Source organism: Cygnus olor, chromosome 4, assembly GCF_009769625.2.
Source record: "Cygnus olor isolate bCygOlo1 chromosome 4, bCygOlo1.pri.v2, whole genome shotgun sequence".
NCBI classification, from domain to species: Eukaryota; Metazoa; Chordata; class Aves; order Anseriformes; family Anatidae; genus Cygnus; species Cygnus olor.
In genome coordinates this window covers 70561426-70575148 of record NC_049172.1, presented here as the reverse complement: position 1 = coordinate 70575148, position 13723 = coordinate 70561426, and positions in this window count along the sequence as shown.

Here is a 13723-nt window from a genome sequence, read left to right as displayed (position 1 = left end):
CAATTACTTTGGTGAAATTTATTTTGTACCAATTTTTCATGAGTGAGATTTCGAGAATCACTCTGACAGCTGAGCATGATTTACTAGGGCTCAAACTGCTGCAGAAGTAGCAATGACTACAGCCCAAGAAGTTCTGCACATCTTTTTTTGTGTATTATTTGTCTACCTTATTTTCTAGTTCATGTTAATGAACATCACAACTTTGAAACAGCAACACAGATTTTGTATGGATCAAGCTGAAAGGAACACAAGATATCATGTAGCAGACTTAAGGGGAAACTGATTTTCAATCAACAGTATCAATTAGATCCATCTACAGAAGAGTCTGTAAAAATGAGCAAGGTCAACAAGGCAACAGTAGTCCTCTACAAAACACAAGATGAAAAGCTCAGATCCATTTCTGATGGCAGCACATAGTAACGTATTGCTTGAACAGAGAGCTAAGAAAACCCCCATGACAGCAGTAGGGATATTCTACTGACTTATCTGTAAGATTTCTTGATAAGTGGGTCCACCTGTTTGGGTATCTAGAAACTTGCTTTCTGCTATGGAAATTTCAAAGTAAGAGGGGAAGAAAAGCTCTCAGAAACTTTAGTAGCTTCTGTTGCATAAATTCATTTTGAGTAATTTAGGAGAACCAAACAAATCCCAGCCCCGGCCATGCTAACGTAGCACATTCCGTGTAGCCTTGCTTTCGATTTCAGAACCACATGAAGCACTGCCATGTTTCCATGGGCTATTTGGGCACCAGAAAGCAGACAATTCTACAAATGATACAACAGGAAGTTTTGGAGAATTAATCTTGAGACAAGCAGACGAAAAGAACCAAGTTTAGGAGTTCAAAGATTTCTTCATTCCTATGGTAAAATTCAAGAATTTAGCTTCCCATCAAGCCATTGAAAACAGTCTTTAGGAAGTAGTTTTATTAGACCTTTGGATTAATGAACAGCTCAAATTGCAGTCTAAACAACATTGAGATATTCCCACTTCAAAAGTTTGATTTTTTTTTAAATAACTGAATGCAGACACTTTTGAAGAAAATCTGTTGTAAAAGAAAAAGAGGATTCAGAGAATGAATCTGTAGTAGAGCCTTAAATAAAAAATAGTCACTGTTGGGTGCATGCTTTAATTAAAAGTTCATTTAACCAATTTTAACAGACTGTTTCTGTAGGTGGGTGTCTCAAAATCCAACTTAATTGGATCTGAGGAAACACTCGCCCTTGGGCCATGAAGAATAAAAGTTACCGTTTCTCCAAGGTAACACTGGGTTGTCCACTGAGACACCTTGAGATAGCCCAAATCAATTCCTTCCACCCTAAAACATTCAACAGAATTGTCCTCACTGATGAACAAACAGATAATTATCAAATCTGGGGGGCACAGGTTTCAGGTGGACCGGTAAATACAGTCAGTTCTCCTCAAGCACCTCATCTGGTTTACTGCTGGGGTCTAAGACTATGCTGAGAGAACTCAGACATTTTCTCATTAAATTTCTCATTTTCGGGGGAAAAAAATAAAATTGAAATTTAAAAAAATATAAAACCAAACTAAAAAGCACAAAAAGCTTCCAGAAGTGCTTCCAGTGGAAGGGTGCGAGCCGAGCAGGGCCTAGGCCACGCACCTCAGTTCCCACCTGCCTGCCTGAGACACAGTCAAAATTAGCACACGCAGCCAAACAAGAATATATGCAACTGCTGAGCTTTTATTACGTAAGTAGGAATCGCACAATTACATAACAGTAGGTCAACAGCTTTGGACACGAACAAAAAAATCTTTAAAAACTCTACTTTCAGAGAAAACATCTTCATTCATGTGGAAGCATGAACATAATGAACGCCCAAATGCTTCAGCGATATAGTCATGAATAAACTCACAAGGGCTGAATAAGCATTTACACAAATGCACTTGAGAGTTCGTAAAATAGCAGGCCACACCAAATTAAAAAAAAAAATCACAGGAAGAAAAACGCTCCAGAGCTCACTCTCCTACCTTTAAGGACAAACTGCAGAATAGGAAAAGCTGGCGCAATCTGAAGAGATTTTTCAAAAGCAACGAAAAACAAAACTCAGATCAGACCAGCCCGTTGACTGGTGCTCCTAAACAGCTGCATACTAATGGCCTTGCATACATTAGGAAGTATTAAAGAACACTGAAATGAACAGACAACTCGAATCCTGGCTAACTGATATAATATAGTACTTACGCACTGGAAAATAGTTAAACAGCCTAATTGGTGCTGGCAGTTAGCTGCCCAAGAATACACATGACCAAAATAAAAAAAAAGAAATGTTGACTAGAAGTTATATCCCTTTCCTTACAAACCACAATGAAAAAAAGTGAGAAGTACAGAAACTTTTCATGCTTGTCCTATTCTATTCTTAGGCTCATGGAGAAATAAACTGGAAGAGCTCAAGAGGTCATCTGGCCTGCTCCTTTCCCAAGCCCGCATCATCTACACTTCTGTCATTCCTGACACAAGTAGTACAAACTGCAGCTTAAAGTCTCGGATAACAGAACCTGCGCAGGATTGCCAGGCAGCTGATCCCAGAGTTTCTGTATCAGTATGCCACTTAAAAAAAAATCCTACACCTGCTGGTTTGATTTTAGTAAAGCTCAACCTGACTCCCCTCTCTCACTGTGACTCAAGTCCATTATTTCTTGTATGCTCCTCCATGACCCTATGTAAACTTCTTGCACACCTAAAAGCTGTTATATCTGCCCTTCATAACCTTCTCTTCAGATTTAACTCTAATTAGTCTTCTTATTTCCATCTCTGAGTCAAGTTTTCCTACTCTTAGGTCTACATGACAATTTAACGTACCTTGTAGCTTGCTGCTTGCAATGAAACTGGAAGTCCAGAGAACAGAGTACCACAAAACAAACAAAAAGACTGGGAAGAACAGAGAAACAACCGCTCTCCAAACAAACATTTTCAAAAGCAGGATGTCAGAGATTAAAGGGTTTCTTTGGTCTCGATATTTTAGCCAACCTCAACAGCACTACAGATGAAAAAATGCATCACTACTTTATCTGTGACTTCCACTGATAAAATAATTAGTGGAGTGACAAGCCAGATGCTTTTTCCTCATAAAACTGGCAAGCATCCTCTTACTTTCATTGCTCACCTTCCCTTATCCTAAAGGACTGATATGATTGGAAAACAAATAAACACTGTCAGAAAGGACTAAGCCCATATACTGCTTCAATGCCACAAGTATGGTGTGGAGCTCACACTTCCTTCTCACTAGCCATATCAATGTCACTTCACAGAAAGACACTTCTTCATTTACAGGTTGATTTACTTAATTTTGTCTTGATATTAAGCATGCTATATTACAAAAATACCCGTCCCAAAAGAAAACAAAAAGAAGCTGCTATTTCTTATGACAATTCTTCCGGAAATCCATCCTACAGCAATAGAAAAAGCTACAAAGTCTGTTTAAAACAGGACTGAAAACTTTTTTTTTGTATCTGGTTTTCAAACTTCAGCTCATCAAAACTGAAAAACAGTCTAAGTAACAGGTCTAATTATTGCTGAAGAAGGACTATCTGTCAGCCAGACTTATTTTAAAAGCTATGTTTGTTTAAACCTCTGTTGACTTCTTGCAGATATTCAGCCCTATACTTCTGGACAAAGACACATGTGAGAAGTCAACATGCACACATTAGTTCAGATCGTTAAAAAAACAACACAGCCCTCTTCTTGTAAAATGAAACTGAGAAGGAACACAACGGAACCCTAAAGGCATTGTTGTAACTTCATCGCAGTGATCTTGGCCATACCATGAGTTAAGATCCCTGAAATTATCCCCTGCTGATTTCAGTGGAAGTACGAGGAAGACAGAGTGCTCGGCTCTAGTAAGAATGAGCCATTACAGTACCAGCGATGTTTTAATCCCAAACAGATGTTAACTATGCTTTATATTGCTCGACAGTGTTTTACTGTGCTGCAAAAATTGCTAAAATGTAGGGCTGACATGGCAGTTATTCTTTACTTTTCAGGTCTACACCGTCTTTGCAGTCCACCAACTAGAATCCAAATCAAAACACCATATAAACAGGACTGTCAAGTTAATCTGTGACTTGATCAACATCAGGTAGGGCAAGAGTTTTATGCGACTATTTGAATCCAGAACACAAACTTCAATGTCATCTATAATCATAAATGTTCTTACTGCTAACGTGAAGTAGGGAGATCTGTACCTCATAAAGGTGCAACCATTTCAACCAGGAGCCCCAAGCCATTTCCAGAATATCAAGTTCTTGTTTTAACATAAACTTCTGGGGCATCTCAGGGTTTGTCTACTCTTTTTTCAGTGACCAAAGAAGAAACTAAAACCCTCCAGCATCAATACCTCACTGAAAAAAGCATTTTCTATATACCTGTACAAAATGCAAAAGCATACCTATGTCTAAAGTGTCACAATCTTCACAAGCGACCATCTTCCTAAATTTGACGTGGAATTGGAACTAAAATTAATCCTTGTTTCAATGGTATAAAATTAAGCACGAACCTCATCCTTCAAAAATTGGCCAGCCACACACAGACCAAATTCCCTTTCTCCTCCTCCTGTTTCAGAGCTTACTCAAGCACTTAAAGCAGAAAGTTACCTTGGTTAATAATAATTTCATAGCTTAACACTTAATACAAGCCACATGGATGTGATGACCCACCAACCAAGGAGATAGTCTACACTTGAAATGTAGAAAATTGGAAGCTGTCAGCATCCTGTTTTAGATTGCTCTACTTTTACATCTGAAGTATATTACAGGATGTGCAGTTAAAATAAAGCTAAGTTCAGTCTTTTTTATTCCTCCCCCAAATTAAGATTTTTTTTTTTTTTAATTTGAGGTCAACTTATTTGTTCTTTAACAATACATTGTGAGCTACTTATAACATTTCGTATTAAACACAACTACTATTAATGCTTTAATACATTATTGATCTTGTAACACATACACCTTCAAGCAAGCTATATAATGAAGTCTTTATAAAACCATGCTTAGAAAGCACAAATAAGCAAATGCAAATGATTAATAGATTATTTTTAATTCAGCTCTTTGCAACAGTAAATCCCCAGAAAGAAACAGTCAATGTCATATCTAGTTTGAAAAACAGCAGCCAGAAAATGAGGTGGCACCTTCACACTCCCTCCAGCTCTCTAAGTAGCTCTATCCTATCCTCCCCTGATAAGGGACCTCCAAATGTCAAAGAACCATCACTAATTAGAGAGAAATAACGCAAAGAATGAATGGGGAAGACGTGTTGCATCAACTCACTCTTCAAATGCATTTCCAGGGCCACACCATAAATTTGCTGCTCTTTGTAAACAGGTCTTAGACCATAGCAAGCAATCCATCCAAACAGAGAAGACAGACTGAAAAATTGAGGTGGATACCTCTAGCACTAAAAGTAGGTGGTGAAAAGTTTGTTTTTTTTACTCTATAAAGAGGAAGGAACACACAGCTCATCAGGGGACTACTCTACACAACTTGCAGTAGCACACTTCTTGCTCTGAAGGTGCGGAAAGCCATTGAAACATTCTTCTCAAGCTTCTATCAGGGAAACATCCACAAAACTGAACCTTCTTTCCTACTAGTATTGACAAAAAAGGTCGATATTTTTAAGAACGCAGTCTTTCATCATCTTATCTGCACACTCTTGTTTAGTCCAGGAGAGACTAACTACTGATCAGCTCAGCACATCCACTGCACGTTTGTTGTGCTTCCAAGCAAGCCCCACTGCGGCTCCCCTGCATCGCACGTAAGGCTGGCAGACACCCTTCTGTTAAGGCCCAGTTACTTAACTACTCCTGGTGGAATCCATCTTCTGCTTCCTGATCATGTATCTTTTTATTTTTAAGATTGATATAATACCCAGTAGAAAACTGGTCTATTAGACACCACAGCCATGTTAAATATAAATACTGTATTGATTAATCCCTGATTAGTCACACATGGGATTTAGCACACATCTGAAAACAGAAAACTCTCAGGACCCTTTTTGGCTTGTACCAGGATGTCTGAAAACTCAAACAATGAAGGCTTTTGGCCTGTCAATTCAAATTCCAGGCTCTTGTTGGATCTGGGTTTTGCAGTTGGCAGCATGACAAATTCTTTTCCCACACAAGAACTCTAGCAGAAACTCCCCGATACGCACTTGGCATAACCTCCCTAATTACACCACAGTCGAGGCTGACGAGGGAAGCCTTCATCAGAAAGTCTGCTCTGGAATATGCAACTGCCAACTGCCATGACATGTCTTTCTTTGATTTAAAAGTAAAATATATTTTAGTTGAATGTAATGTTATTTTGGTAGCAAGACTAAAGAGGGACAGGATGTTTGCTTATTCTGCTGACAGGCTGCACCCGTAAAGGGTAACGAATACACCAGGGTTTGAGAAAGAAAATATTCCTTAAACCACCTTCTGGTACATCGCTTATTTGTTAACCCCCCTTATATTACTTATTTTGTATATATACACACCACCTTCATTACTCCTAATACTTAAAAAATAATCATATTCTTCCCTAGAACATTAGCATACACATAACAGAAAAATCTCTTTGCCACTGTATAGCAACAGTTAATACCACCATATTTTTCCTTCATTTAAAATTAAAACTGAATTTTATTTAATTTTGAGTTTGTCTTATGCAGAGATACATCTCCAGATGTTGAAAAGCTGGCAGTGAGTGCTGTATTATTATCTGGTGTGGTATGCTACTGTTTTTACGAGACCTATTTTTATTGTCAGCCTTGACGTCAGTGTGAACACCGATTTCAAAGAATGTTCAATCAGGCTGCAAACTGTAAAACTTTCACAGCAGTGAAACTAAACAATGCAGCCATTAGTACAAGGAAAAATGTCAGACATTATATTTGGACACAGATTATTTTGACAAGTAACTGGGCATAACAGTATTTCAAGATCAGGATTTTACCACGATCCCAGACTGATGAAATATAACATCTTTGCCATCGAAGTACAACAAGTCCAAGACAAAACTCTACAAATTTTAATAAAATATCTTTGAGAGATTGTGACCCTTTTAATACTTACTGTTTATATCGTGCCTCTCATTTTAAAGCTCTAAAGCACACGCTATGATTGCTCATAACAAGAAAGCTAATTTGAGAGAAAAACATTTGCTACATCAGACGCATTCCTTACTCTATGCTAACTTCTCAAGATGGTAGGACATTAATATTTGCACTGCATGTTTTTAACTACTTTGCAGTGAATAGTCTGCTTTGGATGCTTTCAATCAAATATTCAGTGGTTACTATTTGCAATGATAACAACCGTCATTTCTATGTTCGCATTGGGAAACAAAAAAAGACTTCTCTATATTCACAATAAATAACTGTAGGCTCAAAAAAGCCTTCATAGCTTTAAGTACATTTTGGTTTTGTGGACTTCAAGACATACACACAATAAATAACTTCTTCCAGAACTACATAAATTACATTATTACCATCTATGACTGATTTCATACCAGTTACCACTTTATGAAAGCATGCTGAAGTTATGGTGGGCACATTCTTAGAAGTTAATGTTTGTACCTCTAAAAAAGTCCCCTGTGATCCATTAACAGGGATCATAGAATAGAATGGCTTGTGGTGGAAGGGACCTTAAAGCCCTTCCAGTCCCAAACCCCTGCCACGGGCATGGAAGATGGTAAATGCTAACACATCTTGGTAATTGAAGTTCAAAGCCAAATGATGAAATTAAGACAACACTTTTCGGGATACAAAATTATTCCAGTCTGAACACTGCAATTAAGAATCCACATACCAAAACTCTTCCTTTTTATAAAACAAAACTATCAAAAGTATCGTGAAGGAGCAGTATTCTAACCTCAAGGAATGGTTGAAGAAGTTGGCACTAGGTATCAAACAAGCTACTGTTCCATGTCCAGATCATTTCTTCTCATACACTAACATCCTTTTACAAAGGTCCTGAGATACTGCCAGAATTCACTGCGAATAACATTATGGAACTGGTTGGCACAAACAAATGTGCCTTCCTGAAGACAACACCAGTCCAGCTCTTCCCACCACTCCTAAAGCAAGCAGCAGAAATACATGGTGTGGTGCCCCACACACTTCGACCTTAACTTTCCACGTGCCAGAATATGCCGTGGCCACTTTTTAAAACACTAGAAGAGATTCTGGACCCCCCCGCCCCGATCCATGCAATTGGAGTATCTCCAGCTGAAAATACTCAAATAATCTGATTCATCATTGTGAAGATGGAAAAAACACCTGCAAAATCAAAGAACTGGGAGAGAAAACGCCTGACAAGAAGTCATCTCATAAGACAGCAGTGAACACAAACGCACCGAGGAACTTGCAAGACTACTTATAGTATTCATTAGAAGGTGCTGGTAGGGTCAGCTTAGCATTTTATTTTATATTCCCCTCCAGTCAGACAACTCCAGCTTGCTAACAGACTGCCTAGATCCAACTTGAGAGAAACACACAATCACACCCTGTTATTAAGCACTTCAAGATTAAACTGCTGGACCTTTCTGTACCTCCTTCTGACATCACCTCATCTAGAAACACATCCAAAGGAACAGAAAATCCTATTGGCATTTCTGGGAAATGTGTGACTAGCAGGCAAAGCTATCACCGGTGGGCTCTAAATCAGAAAAAAAACATAGAACACAGTACTGAAAGACAAAACACTATCAAAGAACCATAAAAGCTGAAAAAATAATGAGGGACAAAGGGAAATCTGTAGTCAAAACCAGAATAAAACAGCTGAAAATCAAATGCAAACATTCAAAACCTAGAATGACATTAAAGATTGATTTAAATATCTTCCTTACCCATCTTTGCATCTATTAATTTTGTTGTACAGTGCTAATTAGATACTTGAAACTATCTGTTCTTACAGCCCATGCATACTTCCTGTCTCTATGCAATTATCCTGCCACCCCGAAGACTCAATGGGAGAATGCAATCTTTTCCTTTAGCAAGGCAAACAGAGATGCTAGAGTTGAAAGCAGCAAGGCCTAGATTTAGCTAAGTCCCTCCAAAGTATCAATAAGGTCCAGAAACCTTGATCTACGATCAGAATATACATGTGTTTGTCTTGATACAGCGACATCAGGATCAGTAAAGTTAGATTTTGAACTGTTCCTGCAGGAATGAATGTCACCTTGGTTTTGACATCTTCACCAGTATAAAAATTGTACTTTCAGCCCTAAATTGATCTTAAATAAAGAATTTCATCTGCTTAACTTTTATAGTGCAATGACTCTCCCCAAGCCTTACTTTTTTCGAGCTGCCTTCCTGGGAGGTAGGAATCTGCAGAACCAATTTCCTGTCCCACAGTTATTGAGGAAAATGGGAAATGTTTTTTTGTTTGTTTGTTTTAAAGAGAATCTTTCCCAGATACTTTGACCCTAAAAGTAAACAAGATCTTTCCTTTAATTTCTGTGCCATGATTTTGGGCGAACACACCAACCCCTTGGACGCAACAACATGAGCATAACAGATTGATCTGACTCTTCCTCACGGCTGAAATTCCACTGGTCACCTTCTCTCAGCTCACATTGAAGGATATCATGGCTTTTGTTTTTCATATCTATTTCTACCAGAGGGCCTGGAGAATGATATACTAACAGCATTAGACCATATTCGCATCACTTATGCTGAAAAGACGGAATGACTGTGACACAGATATCACTCCCTCACAGCAGCAACGGAGGGTGAAAGAGTGGATATTCAAAAAAGATAATATGCTTAAAAGTACTTAGAGTAATATATTAATTTATTATCAACTTCTACCTCTACTTTTCTGTCATATTGCAGCATAAACAAAGTACAAAAGAAGAAGAGGATATACCCACACATTTGACAGTTGAAGAGACATAAGAAAATGTCATGCCATGTTCTTCTTGGAGGAGTAACGGGAAGCAAAGCAGGGAAAAGAAGAAAGATCGGGACAGCTCTACAAAAAAGTGCACGCAAAAGCTTTCAGACTGTCATTCTTTCTTTGAAAAATACAGGGCAGATGCTCCAACCTGTACAGGCACTACCAGTTCACACCAACCTCACCGGTTAACTTCCCTCACAAAACCCATCGTGGTTACCTGAGAAATGCAGAGAAATACGTTAACAAAGAAAACGTTAGAATGATTTCCACACAAAAAAACACCTAATCTTTATTGTTTTAAAAGGAAACTGTCACATAGTTGAGGCTTGAAGATTTACCAAGCTAACAGATGTCCTAATCCACCAAATAGAGCATGCACTCAGTTTCCCAAAGCTGAAAGAATCCCTTCTTCCTACACGCTTCTTCCTCAGAAAGATAACCAGAAGTTGTTTGGATACAAAAACTTTTATTTATCCTATTATGTATGTGTTAAGACATATTCCAGGCACCGTGTAGACAGAAAATACCATTGTATAAACAAATTTCACAAACTAAGCCATATTGGCTTGTTCGCCAAATGAAGAAGAAAATATTCCTGTCAAATGGAAAACTGTTTGAGAAATTTGTTTTTAAGATTCTGAAGTTCTTTTAGAACAAAATCTTGCTCTTTAAAATATACTTCTATTTTGTTGTTTGAAGTGTTTGGGGCTATTTCAACTGCAGCAAAAGCAGAGAGCAGCCAACGACCATTTTCAGCAATGAAATACCAACTCTGAGAGCTACAAAGGTGAAGATACCAATAGATCATTTAAGGGTATAAACACTTGAAGGAAAATCTTGAATTTTAAGATGCAATTTGTATTTCCAACTATGCTTTCTTAAATTTTATCATCAAAATTTAGTATTTACCTGCTGTTCTCAGGCAAGGTACTCTTCTCAGGCTGATAAAATTTATCAGTCCTTGGCAAATCACCAATGCAAACTGTGAGGAATAACCTGTGCAAACTGACAGTTCACTCTAATCCCTTCTAAACTTCCCTTCACACTCTTTCAGCACTAAGCTGTTCCATACACCCTACACAGCACCTGAAACCAATTTATGTAGCTGTAGATGAAGTGCAAACGGAGTGAGAACCATCTCTCAAAGACCTTTGAACAGTTAAGGGTTTGCACTGCACTGGAGAATTTCCACGGCCACACGCGAGGAGAACAAGATAAATACTGTAAAATTTAATCCTGAAAACCCTTGTTCACTTCTGTAGACCCAAAGACTTAAGTGAAAGTATTCAGCTGTTGGAGGCTGAGCACAAACATAGCTGTTTGCACTGGAATTTTCAATCTTGCTCTGCTCATTTTTGCAACCTACAAATATAACTGAGAAGGCCACAAGTTCTCCGATGCCCATGTAAATAGTTTCACTGGGAAGTGAAGAGTTCCTTCCCCCCCCCCCCCAAACATCCTAAAATGCTGGCTGAATCCCAACAGAACAGCTGAGCAAGTCAACTAGCCTGTCTCTTGTCCTAAACTTTGACAAAGATTGATATTGAGTACTGACAGACCATCAAAATACTAACCTAATATTCAGCTACCAAGAAAACTTCAAAACTAGCAACAGTATTCTGGAAATACCTAAACAGCTCTGTCCCCATCTAGATTTTTTTCTTCTGGAAACACTATTATTAATATCACTAGTGATTTATTTTAAGCGCTTCATGACTTTTGTTGCAGATATAAAAGAATTACAGGAGCATCCACCATCCACTGGTCATGTGGCCCTCTATAACAAAATATGGCTTGTCTCAAGACTTCACCAATGGATGTTCAAGTACTTTAAGAAGGAATTGCCATCATAAGCCTTCCAAAGATAAAGGTAAATTGACTTGACCTGATGGAAAGCAAGGAAGTTGCTACTTTCACTGATTTCACTGTCCTACCCGACCTGTTAGGGTTTACAGTGTCCTACACTTGAAAAATCAGGTCTCTCTCTTAAATTTGGTACATCCTAATTGAGAAAAATGGTAACACAATTTGAAAATACATTCAACAGTGAAATTGTCTTGCGTCAATGGCTATATCTGATTTTTGTTCTAGCGTATGGAAGCTTTCTGTTTCAATATAAAATAACACTTTATATAAATGAAAAATCTCATCTGAAATAATAGTTATTAATGTAATAAAGTACAAGTCCATTCAAGTGTCAACTCCAACGGAAGAAAAAAGCAAAATATCGTCTACAGTAATAGAAATCCTTTTCTTTCCCTATCTCCCTATTAAGGCATAATATAAATAGTGGGGTTTTAATACTTCTCAAAAGATAACAGTTTAAAAACAAAAATCAATACGTTCTGAGTTGTCATTTCTATTGTGAAAGAGATTTGCAATAAATGTGAGTTACCCTGAGGTTGGGCCTATTACTTAGTTTACCTGAAGTCCGCAAACACCCACTGCATCCCCAGGTTTAATACACGCTGTTGCACTGTCGGAGTGAATGCACTCCCCCAAACCCCCAAAACTCCCCCAAACAGGTATTTGGTAGCACACGCTGACAACAGTTGAGAAAGGAAAAGTGCAGGACTATGACCCACAAAAGGCTAAAAGAGTTTCCTAGAAAATCCACAAAAGCCCTAAAAGCTTTAACATGCAGTGTATAGACTGTGCTGAACTCCTAGTTCCCCTGTGACTTTCTCCTAAGGGTTATTTATGGCTTCTTTTTAACCCCTGTATTAGTTGGGAGGAAAAATTCAAAATTTTAAAGTATTTTAATAAAGACATTTCTACTACATTGCCTAAAACCTGGTAAGTTTTAACCTCTATTACTAGAAAGCTGAACATATCTCCTATCTCCAAGATATCTCTACACTGTAATAGTGCATGTACGTACACAGTGTGAGAAATGGTCCCTCTGTACTCAAAATTAACCCTGACCTCTCCCAGTTCTGTTTCCAAAACATACCAAATAGCTATTTACTAATTAGTAACCCTGGTGGCTCCCTCAGACCATACGACTCATGTGCCAGCATGACAATCCTTCCCATATCCCTCTGAGCTGATCAGCACAAGCTGAAGTTCCTTCCTGAAAAGCCCAGGGTAACACTGCACCCTCTCAACTCAAGGAAAACCAGGAACAAGGTCAAAGTCTCTCTGGCTACAGTTCAAACACCCCCCATATTTACTAGCTAAAATATTAAGCTCTGTTTTACTTTCCACTCCATATTACCACCTATTTTGAAGTGCTTTTTTAAAAAAACTAAATACATGTGACATGCATGTTGAAAAATAGGAGTGCCATGCAATCCAAATAATCAGTATTGCTTTATTCTGCAAGAGCCATGCATGGCATGCATGCAATGCCATGCAATTCATGCAAAATGAGTTAATTCGGAATATCAGACTTCACCTGATTTTATGCTGTCACTTGGTATAATGCAAAGATCCACGCCTGGGTTTTATTTGTTTTTGTTGGAGTGGGAGGATTATTTTCACATGCAGAGGATTGATTTCATTCCTGTACGTGTGAGCTGCTGTAGATATTTCCAAGCAGAAAGACTCCTTTCTAGAATTATCATCAATATATATTACAAGAGAGTGTTTACTTCCATCCTGCTTCTGTTCTAAAAGCCTCCTCTGTGCTAATTCCCAGAGCAAGGCTACAGGTCTCCTGCTCAAAATTTCCCTTTAGATTCTCTAATCCTTTTCTCCTTAATCTCCATTATACGCAAAGAAATCCACATATGCATGGTCTGTGAGAAGCTAAGTAACTTTACCTCTCACCATAGTTACCACATCTGATTTAACCACTGGGTCCGGACATTGAATCATTGTCCTTTAAGATT